Source organism: Rosa chinensis, chromosome 3 (genome assembly GCF_002994745.2).
Source record: "Rosa chinensis cultivar Old Blush chromosome 3, RchiOBHm-V2, whole genome shotgun sequence".
Lineage (NCBI taxonomy): Eukaryota > Viridiplantae > Streptophyta > Magnoliopsida > Rosales > Rosaceae > Rosa > Rosa chinensis.
The window spans coordinates 23,908,022-23,920,927 of record NC_037090.1 but is presented as its reverse complement, the minus strand read 5'-3'; the positions used below and the strand labels follow the sequence as shown (position 1 = coordinate 23,920,927).

Sequence of the window (12,906 nt, the reverse complement as noted above, 5' to 3'; positions counted from 1 at the left end):
CCCAACTTCCTCCGAAATCCAAAATGCATGATCTAAGCATATCTTCTATCACTTGATTGACTCTCTCAGTTTGCCCATCAGTTTGAGAGTGGAATGCGGTGCTCATGTCTAGCTTCGTCTTCATTGCCATTTGTAGACTAACCCAAAATCCTGATGTGAATCGGGCATCACGATCAGAAACTATTGAAACAGGAACTCCGTGTAGTCGCACAACTTCTCTCAAGTACAGTTTACTTAAGACGTCAATGGAATCTGTCATTTTGATTGGTAGGAAATGTGCAGACTTCGTAAGGCGATCAACAATGACCCAAATTGCATCATTGCCTCTTTGTGTCTTTGGTAATCCAGTGATGAAGTCCATCGTGATGTGTTCCCACTTCCATTCTGGAATCTTGAGTGGTTGTAATAATCCTCCCTTCCGCAAGTGCTCCGCTTTCACCATTTGACATGTAAGGCACATAGAGACATATGCAGCAATGTCTCTCTTCATGTTGTTCCACCAATAGTTTTTCCTCATATCTTTATACATCTTCATTCCTCCTGGGTGGATTGTAAATTTTGAACGATGTGCCTCCTGCATTATATCATCTTTTAATGATGCAACGTTTGGCACGCAGAGCCTCCCTCTAAAATGCATTCCTTCTCTTGCTTGAGTGCTCCAATCTTCAGGGTGCTTTTCTTTCATTCCTTGAACATATTTCACGAGCTCTTCATCTTTTCCTTGGGCTTGGATGATTTGACTAATTATGGTGGGTTGCACCACTAGATTTCCAATAAAAACTCCATTCATGTTCACTGAAGGAGTAATATTGCATTCAATTAGAGTTCCCCACATGCTCCAATGATCTCTTATAATTGAAGCAAGGTGGCTTTGAGGTTTTCGGCTTAAAGCGTCAGCCACTACATTTGCTTTCCCTGGGTGGTATTGTAAGGTGAAGTCATAGTCCTTGATAAGCTCCATCCATCTTCGTTGTCGCATGTTTAGATCCTTCTGGGAGAAAATGTACTTGAGACTTTTGTGGTCAGAGAAAAGATCGAAGCGTTCCCCGTACAAATAATGCCTCCAAATTTTCAAAGCAAAAACCACAGCTGCTAGCTCGAGATCATGGGTTGGATAATTCTTCTCATGCACCTTCAATTGTCGAGATGCATATGCTACCACCTTCCCATTTTGCATGAGTACGCAACCGAGTCCTTGATGTGATGCATCACTATATATGACGAAAGGAACTCCGCTTTCTGGAATGGTGAGAATGGGTCCTGTCGTCAATCTTTCCTTTAGCTTTTGGAATGCTCGTTCATAATTATCATCCCAAATGTACTTCACATTCTTTCGAGTCAACCTCGTCAATGGGAGAGCAAGTTTTGAAAAACCTTCTATGAACCTTCGGTAATATCCAGCAAGTCCAAGAAAGCTTCGTACTTCCGTTGGAGTGGTGGGAGCTTTCCATTCTAACACAACTTCAATCTTCGCAGGGTCCATTGCTATCCCCATTTGAGAGACTACGTGGCCTAAGAACTTTACTTGGTGTTGCCAGAAATCACACTTCTCCAGTTTCGCATACAGCTTATGTTCCCTAAGCACTTGTAAGGTAGTCTCCAAGTGTTGTGTATGATCCACTTCATTTTTAGAATAAATCAAAATATCATCAATGAAGACGATAATGAATTTATCTAGAAATGGACTGAAAACTCGGTTCATCAGATCCATGAATATGGTTGGTGCATTGGTTAATCCAAAGGACATTACCAACCACTCATATTACCCATACCGCGTGTTAAATGCGGTTTTATGGATATCATCCTTCTTGACTAGAAGTTGATGGTACCCAGAGCGTAAGTCAATCTTTGAAAATATTCGAGCTCCTCGTAGTTGATCAAACAAATCATCGATTCGCGGCAATGGATACTTATTCTTGATAGTCACCTTGTTCAATTGCCGGTAATCGATACATAGTCGGAGAGACCCATCTTTCTTCTTCACGAACAAAACAGGTGCTCCCCAACTAGAAGCACTCGGCCGGATAAATCCGAGATCGAGCAATCCTTTGATTTGCGTCTGCAACTCCTGTAATTCTTTTGGTGCCATTCTATAGGGAGTAACAGAAATTGGTCTGGCTTCAGGTATGAGGTCAATGCTGAATTCAATATCTCGGCTTGGAGGTAAATGAGTGATTTCTTGGAAAACATCTTTAAATGAGTTTACCATAGGGATTTGGTCTATTAAAGGTTTTGAACTCTTTAATTCGACATTGGCAAGAATTTTGGAAGGTATGAATTCTGTGGGCAAGTCACATTGAATTTTTCGAATGGGTTGGCCAGGAATCGAGAAGGTGATAGTTTTCTCATGACAACCTATAAGGGCATGATATTTGCTTAACCAATCAAATCCTAGAATTCGGTCAAATCGTCCCAAATTTATAACTACGAGGTCCATGGGAAATTCTGTATCTAGAACATGTATAGGACATGATTTGCATACTTTGGTTAAGGTGGCAGACTTTTCTAACGGTGTTGAAACCGTTAAAATTTCGTCATGTTCAGTTGGTGTCAACCCCAAAGTTTTGACAAATGCAGCAGATATAAGGGAATCGGATGCGCCAGTATCAAATAGTATATGAGCATGAGTACTATATACGATTAGCGTACCTTCCATCACAATGTTCTCAGAAGCTATGGCATTTAGTTGGACGGGACGAGGTGTTGGTGGATTATTTGTTTGCCTAGGTGCATCGCACTGATTTGAGAAGTGTCCCATCTTGCCACAATTGAAACAAGATCCTGGAAGGCGGTGTGGCTTTGGACAAGCATTAGACATGTGCCCCGTTCCTCCACAGTTGAAACAACGAATTGGGCCTCTTGCCACCTCCTTTCCTTGTTGAGTTGATGTTGTTGGCTTTTGAAATGCGTCTCTCCGTTTTTGCTGCTCCCATGGTTGTCCACCTTTCTGGTTAGGCACTGGATGGCTTCTTTTTCCTCGGAAGCTATTCTCTCGTTCCTTCTCCAGGCGGCACTTTTGATTTTCCTCCTCGTGAGTTAAGGCTTTGTCCACAGCTTCTTCGTACGTGATTCCACGTGAAGTGACCATTCTTCGAATGTTCGAATTTAGTCCTCCAATGAACCGTCTTGCCTTTTTATCATCTGTATCCACCATATGTGGAGCAAAACGAGAAAGTTTAGTGAACTTGGTCTCATACTCAATTACAGTCATCTTTCCTTGAGTAAGTTGAATAAACTCTAGTTCTTTCTTGTCTTTCTCAACTTGTGGAAAATATCTTTCCAGAAATTTCTCTTTGAAGGCAGCCCATCCCATGAGTTCCATTGTGGCAGGTAGTGTGACACGTTTGATCGAGTCCCACCAGAAACGAGCATCTCCTTCTAAGAGGCAAGTAGCCACTCTTCGTAATTGGAGTGGCAAAACTGATTGAGGCAAGTAGCCACTCTTCGTAATTCGATTCCCTCTCAGCAGGCAACAAGAGGCGGCAAAACTGAAAATTTTTAAGTGGCATTCAGACAACAGATATGTGGAAAACCATGGTCTGATGCCTGCATGATGAAATTAATGGCTTATGTGGCCATGTGTCCTAGAGCTAGACAACTACACAATAGCATCGATCTATTCAGACCAAACTATTAGAACACTTCAGAAAAAATCCATTCAGACCAAACTAATGCCCACAGCTAAACCCGACACGACATTCACTCCACAAAACCCCACAGCTGACCCCAACTCACCCCGACTCTCTCTCTGACTCCCTCGCTGTCCGACTCTCACTCTGACTCACTCCACAGCTGCCCCGACTCACTCCACAATCCTAAACCCTAAATCCACCGCCTCCGAAGCAAAGCCTTCGAAGCCCTAAATGGGAGATTTCCCTTCGAAGCCCTAAAGGAGATTTCTCTGTGAATCCGTGGATTCACATCGGAGCAGCCTTAGACTTGGATTCACACAGGAGCCCTAAACAATTTCGTCATCTCGAACTTCGATTCACGCCTTTGATTCGATTTGTCTCGAACTTGGTAAGTTCTCGTCGTCTCCTTTACTGTTTTGATTCAATTTTGATTTGGATTTGTCAGCTTTCGCTCTTCGTTACTGTTTTAATTCACTGAGATGCAAAATTTAGGGTTCTGATATTCATAAGCAGATCTTAAAATTGTGCACTCTAGTCACCGGAGTTTAACAGAGACTCGGATCTCCATCTCCGACCATGGATTCCGAGCCTTTCAAGAGAGAAAAGAACGTGACTTTTCTGGGGATGATGTACCAGCTCCTCCCACACCAATCCGAAAAAGCTTCATCATCTTCTTCTTCTTCTTCCTTTGAAGGTCCTCGTTCTACTGAGGGCCTCTTTGCCGCTTTGTCCGATCAGTCTCGTATTATAGTCGCCAGACCTGTTAGGTACAGACCCATCTAGCTCTACCCTTTTAAAGTTTATAAATTTCTAATTGTATGTGTGAATTGGGTTACTTTGGTGTGAAACTCGTGAAATATTTGATCAATTTATGCAGTAGGTCCATAATGCCTTGTCTTTAACTAACAATTATGCTACCAAAGTTTGGTTCTTTAATCGCTTTTTCGCAAATTGATTCTGGGTTTTGCTATTGAGCTTCCCAAACTTGTTTTGGCTTGTGTTTAAGTAGAGTTGTTCACGTATTGGTGAGGCTTGAATTAGTATATGAACTTGTGTTATGGTTAAGTGAACTTCAATAGTTGGATTGAATTTCTGCAATTGGACTGAATTGGTAAATTTTTTATGTTTGCTTGTAGAGGAGTGGTGTCCCTGTGGACATGCTCAAAGTTCTGTGCAATTTCCTTTGTTACTGGGATCATTGTTGGCTATACCCTGAAGCGACGCGTTAAACGCTGGGCTAACAAGCTTCTCAAGAGGATCAAAGACGATTGATTGCACCTAGGTTGAGTTAAGTTATCACATTCAATAGATTGTCGTCAATAGATGAGTGATTCTCTAACATTAGTTGTGTAAAGGGTGCATTTTTGAGGAGTTTTCAGCTTCTGTGGTGACAAATGCATCTCACCTTATCAACAGATATTGTTATCCTTTTTAAACTACTATGGTAAAGTTTTAGAGAACAGCATAGGCTATCCTTTTTATCCTTTTTAAACTACTATGAGAGATCTTTAGTCTCTCAGTCAATGAAGTTGCGGATTCTTCAATGTTGGATTTTTCAAATCTGATTGAAATCTTGTGTTTGTTTTGCAGTTTTTTGTTGGTGGAAACTGGAAGTGTGTAAGTATTTTTTTTTTTTTTTTTATGCAACAATGTCTCTCTTTCTGCATTACCTATAGTATATAGTTGTTTTATCTGCTCAGAATTTTTGTGCTTTAGGGTTTGATTGGGTTTATTATTTGATTATGATATATGTGATTGGCTTTACATTCTCTATTTTAGATACTCAGAATAGTATCTTTCAAAAATATTCTATTTTTCGATTAATTTTTTTGTTTAGTATAAAAGCTGCCTGATTTAGTTTCACAAAAGCAAGTTTACGTTCTGTGATTTTTGCCTTGGTAATTAATTTAGTGGAATTTTAATGGTACGTACTGAACAAGTAGATATTTCAAAACATAGTCGATAACAGTCTCGTTTAAAGAAACACACTGTGAGAACCTGACCTTATGAAATGAAATGATTTCCATGCCTAGTGTAGGTAGTTATTTGTTTCCTAATTGCTGAGAGAGTCAGTAATAGTCAATTTGTTGCATTTACAGAAAAAATTATTATGTATATGTTTATATTTAGGACGTATTCCCACCTTGTGACACACCTTTACCATGGTGCTCTCCTGATTTTGTTTCAAGTTATCATGCATTTTTTATGTGCATTTTTCTTATTCATTTTGCAGAATTTGTAACTTGTATTCAACCCTTTTAATATGGTTTCATTTGTTCTGATCCTTTTGTCCCTGCTGATTCATCTAGAATGGCACAAAAGACTCAATCAGCAAGCTAGTGTCAAACTTAAATAGTGCAAAATTGGAACCTGATGTTGGTGAGCTTATTTGTTTGAACTTTAATATAAGCCTGATTCAATTTTCAGTAGATTTACTAGACTGCACTAGTAATTTTGTCACTGGCCATATGGATAGCAATATAACTAAAATTGAATCCGAAAAATAAGTTTGGTAAAATGTATAAGTTTGATAAAATTGTAACCAAGTAAGACGCTTTTAATTTATAATATGTGTTCCAGAAATATTAATATGGTTTTGAATTTAACATAACTTTCCTGGAGATTTACATTTGTTGATTTCTTTTACATTCATACATGATATTCCAGCCATCTGCATTCATCTACCTTTTCATTTGGGCTTTTACTAAAATCTATTCTTGTTTGTGCTAGTATCTTATGTGCATGTTGAAGATCGACTGAAGATGGCGATGAGCGTGAGAGGAGAGATGGAGAAGCTGAGCATGGAGCAGTTGAAGGCAGTGAAAGAGCAAACTGATCTGGAGGTCAATCTTCTCCAGGACTCTCTCAACAACATGCGCACCGCCACCACCCGCCTCAAGCTCGCCTCCTCCGCCCTCCATGACCTCTCCCTCCGACCCACCGGCAAAAAGATGCTCGTCCCTCTTACCGCCTCCCTTTACGTCCCCGGAACTCTCTAGGACCCCGACCAGGTCCTCGTCGATGTCGGCACCGGCTACTTCATCGAGAAGAACGCCAAAGACTACTGTGACCGCAAGATCAATCTCCTCAAGTCCAATTTCGAACAACTCGTTGAGGTCAAAGTTCTCCTCTTTGTGAATCTATTTCAATATTTCTTACGTTTGCTAGGTTTGGTGATTAGTCTTCCTTCTTTCTTGCTCATATACGAGACCTGAAATTGAAAACCTCCTTATGCATAATATGTTTCTTGTTTGCTACTCGTAATGCCAATTTCATATCTCAGCTACTTTGCTATTACCTTCAAAAATTCATTGTTTTGCTGCTCTATGGCAGCCGCAATTGAGTAGTGTTTCTGTGACCATTGATCCAGAGTTTAGGAGATTGCTGATTGCTGTAATGTTTTCTTTGTATGTTTTAATCAAAGGGGGGACAAAAATGCTCCTCTTGAGTCTAATGCATACCTTAAACTGCTTTAAAGTAGGGCTACTCTTTCTTTGCTTATTAGTTCTTCCTTTTTTGTTGTTGTTTTCTTCTAATTACGAAATTGTAAATTGATATGCAGGTTGCTTCTAAGAAGAAAAGCATATCTGATGAAGCTGGGTTAGTTTTGCAAGCAAAACTGAAGCAGATGGCTCGTACAGCACAGTAGGAGACAAGGACTTTTAATATGTGTGCTGTGGTATTCAAGTTAAGATCATGGTGAAGTACTGGTGACTTAGGAGTAGATTATGCTTGTTTTGATATAGAATTCAAACATCATGTTAGAGTTGTGGTTTGCACGCTTGAACTGGTGCGGTTTTGTTCCCTTACAAATGGGATTAATTCTCTTATGCTCTTTAGAGACTCGTGTTGTGGTGTATCATTGCAGAACTACTTATAATTTACAATGTGCTTTTTCCAGCTTCAAATGTTGTGTGGTGTATCATTTGATGAACTACTGTTCATTTGGTAAATGGACCAAATGAATGCACAATTTAATTTAGGAATGGGATGTTCAAATGATCAGACAACAGAATAGATATAATGGCGATTGCACGAATGGCCAAAATTGGGGCAAATACACTGCAATCATTCATATCACACATCGGTTTTTAACAAATTAGTGTCTTCTAATTTATACTCACACAACAGAAGCAATTGAACTCTGTTGTCCCAAAAGTTAATCAGACAACAGATATAGTCCAAGAACTGAAGTTTGAAGAGCAATCAGACAACACACAAAATAAAAATATGTTGTCTGACAAGCTTAACATACAACAGCTTGAAAACAAGCACTGTTGTCTGAAGACACCCCTCAACTACTGCGCAGCTGCGCGGTTGGCATCTGTCGAGCCATCTGCCGAGCTATCACACAACAGTTATAACACATACCTGTTGTCTGTGTGTTTATCACACAACTGTGTTCCACCGTTGTCTAATTTTTCATCAGACAACGGCTCACTCTACAACGGTGGGTCTTCAAATCACACAACGGTTTTCTGCCGTTGTCTGATAACAAAATTGGTGTAGTGTTAACATCATACATTTACCCACACATCATACCTTTATTCATTAACATCATACCTTTAGTATAGACTACAACATACATCTCCATATTCACATTCATAAGTCATTACAATATAATATTTCTGTACACTAACTATATATATTCAACGACTTCTAAATCACTTGCAATTAAATAAATTCATTGCGTCACTTTTATAGTTCCTCAAACATACCAATTTGTATACATTTTTTTCAAATAGTCATATACGATGTATATATTATCAATTACTTCGGAATTGACATCTCATGTAACTGTTACCCACAATCATACACCTACACCTTATAGTTTTACATGTTTACTAAACATGCAGGTGATTTGGACATATGGCCAACTACGCATTACCTCATATTACCAAACCTATACCACAAATTATATTATAAACACAATATTCTTCCCTACAAATTTATTTTCTGACATATAGATTAATTACTGTCACATAAATGCCAGATCGAACATACTTCAATTGTCCACTCAAATATTACCCTCACACATGTACAACAACACTGGATTCCCATTCTCCCCTAAATTATTCAACCACTTTATATTTCAACATTTTGCAAAATTTCCGTTTTCATATCAGTTCAACACATGCTTCATATTTTGACTACTGATCTACGCTCAATTCACCCAGGCTGACCCGTGTTCAGGGATAACAAGAGCGCCCCCTCGATTAAATAAAATATGGATTCTCAATATCCCAGCTACACACCTACTCTCTCCTTAGTTCTTATCACATGATGATTCCCCCATAATTTATGCCTTCCTATATTTACTCCAAACAACATTCCATGTGGTTGCCCACAAATAAATTACCACTTAACCTTTTTACTTTCGCATTCTAATAATCTCATCACATTCTAAATATGATAGCTTACAACTTCAGGATGCTTCTACAACGCACCAAGCTTAACAGGTGTATCTGCAATCTTTTCTCTTACAGTACGTCAAATTTGTCTTCCAAACGATCCCCTGCATAATTACAAAAAACCGTTATTCCACAGACTAAAATAAACCATATGTTAATGTCAATAAAAATCCTGCTATCACTCATCTTCCTATTACACAATAATGAAATGCAGTCTGGGTACCTCCCTACATCTTCATAAACTAAAGAATACACGGCTATAATACATGATGCATCATTTGAAGAAATTAATCATACATTCCAGCTCATAATTATATATTGCTATTCACTTCTAAAAACAACATATCTTTCATCTATTTGCATCTCCACAATGCCCATTGTCATCATTTTGTTCAATCTCGACAACTGCTAATTCACCTACACGTTCACTATAGCTCAAACTAATTGTAATCACTCCTAACAATACGGATTTGGATGACATTACATCTAACGTTTAACTGTGCCCAGTTATGAGTCCAATATCAAATTCCAACCGTAATAACCCTTATACAATTCGGCTGTGCTATATGGAAATAACATACAGCACACACGTAGACACACATCTTCAAATTATTTGAACCTTCAATACTCAACCTAAAAGGTTTTTTTCAACATGACACTGCTTCCAAATGCCTATTTGCTTTATTTTGTTGTTCTCCAACCAACAACAAATACCGGTTAAGATAACTATAATCAACTTTCATAAACAAACAAGTATAACAAACAATTACCTCCTCCTACCCTCTCCCCACCTTAGAAATGCACCCAAACCAACAATTGGCACAACAGATAAATCCCAACATCTGGATGTCACAAAACCACTATTTCATTTCTTTGACAATACCACAGGGGGACTATATTCAACACAATTACACTACCCAAATGGAAATATAGACACTACCAAATCATTGACGTCCAATCGGATTGCCCCAACAATTGTTTCCACAACTGCTTTAAACTTGTCATCTTGTTTAATATTACTTACAACAAGGGGCAGTATTACTGCGCCTACGGATACTGTTGCCGAGACGATGACCACTTCTCCAACTTTGGGGTTCAAATCAAAGTATTAAATCGATCAAATCCTGAATTACATGTGCACATAACAACAAGGTTATATCCACTTCCTTCTAATGTTACACACATTTCACTTTACTACCTCCGAATCGTATTCGTTTTCGCAATCCCAATAATACAACATTTCAAATCAATACTAACATCAAAAAGTAAATTACTTTAGAGAATTTTGGGACGAACCCGTACCAACGAAATTTAACTCTGTTACTCAGGTTAGCCTTTCGGGATCTACGTGTCCATTGCCACCATCACCTTGCCGATACAACTGCCAAACCTTATATCTTCTCTTCTCCAACCTATATCCAACTCAATGACACAAATGAAGATTAGTCCCGATAACAACGATGCGATTGAAGGAGTCGACGGTAATGACCCACAATTATGGCTGTTCGAATACGGGATAGCTTTGCTCTCTGTGCTTCTAATCAGCTGTAAGGGGAAACAGAGATTCGATATAGACCAGATACCAGATATTTGTGAGGTGTGAGAGGCAGATCACTAGTTGGGTATGGAGATTTTTTGCTGCAGAAATTACCATTACACCCAGCTTGTTTCACCTAAACGCCAGAAAATTTACAGTTGACGTCCATCTCACAGTCAACATTAAGTAAGCATTTCCTGAGGATGTGAAACGGCCACATCAGTGGACCCCCCTTGGTCTACAATTTTGTTGGTTCATTGCAGACTCTTCCACCAAATCATGCTAAACAGACCTGTTGAAGTCGGCAAGTACTAGCCTAAGGGGTGTGAAGTGAGGCAGTCGCCTCAAGCCACGGTCCTCCTGAGGTCTCTGAGGAGGACCTAATGTTTCAATGTATATATTTTCTTTATTTAGTAATTAAATATAAAATCTTTGCGAAATTTAGTATTATGTTGCATTCCTGATTCCACGTTAGCGGTACAACCACGCTTTTCTTTTCCCATCATTTACGTCATTTTTTTGCTTTCCTCACAAATCTCATGAGATTTGTCCGTTGGCCAGCTTGACTTGAAGTCTTTCCCCTCTTCTGCGACCAGCTGGAAACTCAACCAGCTTGACTTGAAGTCTTTCCCCTCTTCGGTAAAAGTAACGAGCCGCACTCAACTTTTCCAAATAAAAGTTGAGAGGTAGTTGTAACCTCATCTGAGGCCGACTTCAGATCACAACCATGAAGATACCTCTTCAGTGTTATTAACCATAAGTTAACAAGAGATCTGTGTAGTTTTAATCGCCTCGATTATTATAAATCATCTCAGTTTGCCATATGAGGAATTCAGAATTACACGGTTTCAACTCTAAACAGCCTGCTTGGCAAGTGTTGATTCACTTTTCGAGTACGATAACAGTTCCCCTTCTTAGATAGTACTCGCTAGTCCCTAGGTTGAATCATCACAGTACTTTGAAGAAATTATCACGAAGTTTCCCTTCTAAAATGTATATGGAGTACAACTCACAAAGTTTTATAGACCACCCACAAGCAGAAAATAACTGTAATCAGGATTGATACAATTTTTGCCAATTGAAGCTAAACGTGTATACAGTAAAACCAAGAGAGCATTGACAGTGAACATATATAACACAGCAGAACAGTAAAACACGAATATTTATGCCCACAGTAACCCACTTAGAACAAGTTTTCTGCCATGTAATGCAACTCAAATGTTTTAGAGTACCAAGGCTCGATAAAGCCTTCACAAAGAGTGCCCGAACCGATCAATAGATACAATACTATAATACAATTTATAGACTACCACCATGTAGTGCAAGCAGTAAATAAAGGACAGAGCCACCTACAATGTTGTAGTCTTTTGCAGTTTTGTCATCTCCAAGCTATCTCTTGACAGCATAAATCAGCCCGCGCGGCGGACATTTCAAACTCATTAGATGCTGATCTCTTGAAAATTGCCCAGTACCATAAACATGTGAAGCTATTAACAAAGACAAGAATAATAACGCAGCAATAATGCTAATTAATAAGACTTTATTCTTGCAAGTCTTCTTAAGCTATTGCGTTATCAAAAGATGGTATGGGGTGGGGTTTTTTTTTTTTTAAAAAAAAAAAAAAAAAAAAAGCTATTAAATGCATGCAGGTGATATCCCAAAACAGTTGTCAAGTTAATGTGCATATACACCAATTACATGGTACCCAAGATTCAAATCATACGGAGCACCTAATAGTCCCAAACAGGAATAGAAGCAAAGTCAACCACAACTCGACCAACCTACAGTGGACAAAGTAATCTTGGCCGCTGAACAAAGCTAAGTTCTATGGAAAACCATGACAGCCTTTCGAAAGTAAAGAATGAGTCAATGCTGAAACAGCTTCCAGGTGAAAGACAACCAAACACTAACCAATGCTTTACTCACTGCCTCATTTGAACAGATTATTCATTTTTCTTCTTTTTCAATTCATAGAAACTCCATAGGCAGCAAAGCATAAACAATGTAGTATTTGCATGGATGATAAAAGGCATGAAAAACAACCAAACTAAGAGTTCAATTTATTAATATGTAATGCATACTAGATAAACTCATAAAAGTACAAAACCAGACATACTAGTAACTTGTTACTTTAGATAGATTGAAAATGAGAAGAAAAAGAAACAAGTACATTTGTTGCGCTGGAGGAATTCCCTCTTTCTCCTCAACCATTTCCTTGATTCGGTCAATGACGATGGATTAGGGAGTACGTACCTAGGTCTCTGTTACAATGTTACAATGGATGCAAAATGGACTACACCATGTCACCCCACCATATTAAGGTGGA

General features: G+C 38.8%; 2 pseudogenes; one reads left to right on the top strand and one right to left on the bottom strand.

The window, feature by feature from the left end:
- The window catches only part of LOC112194328, a 79,263-nt pseudogene extending 66,445 nt beyond the window's left edge, over positions 1–12,818 (bottom strand).
- LOC112192386 lies at positions 6,395–7,321 on the top strand (annotated as a pseudogene).
- Positions 12,819–12,906: the final 88 nt, after the last annotated feature.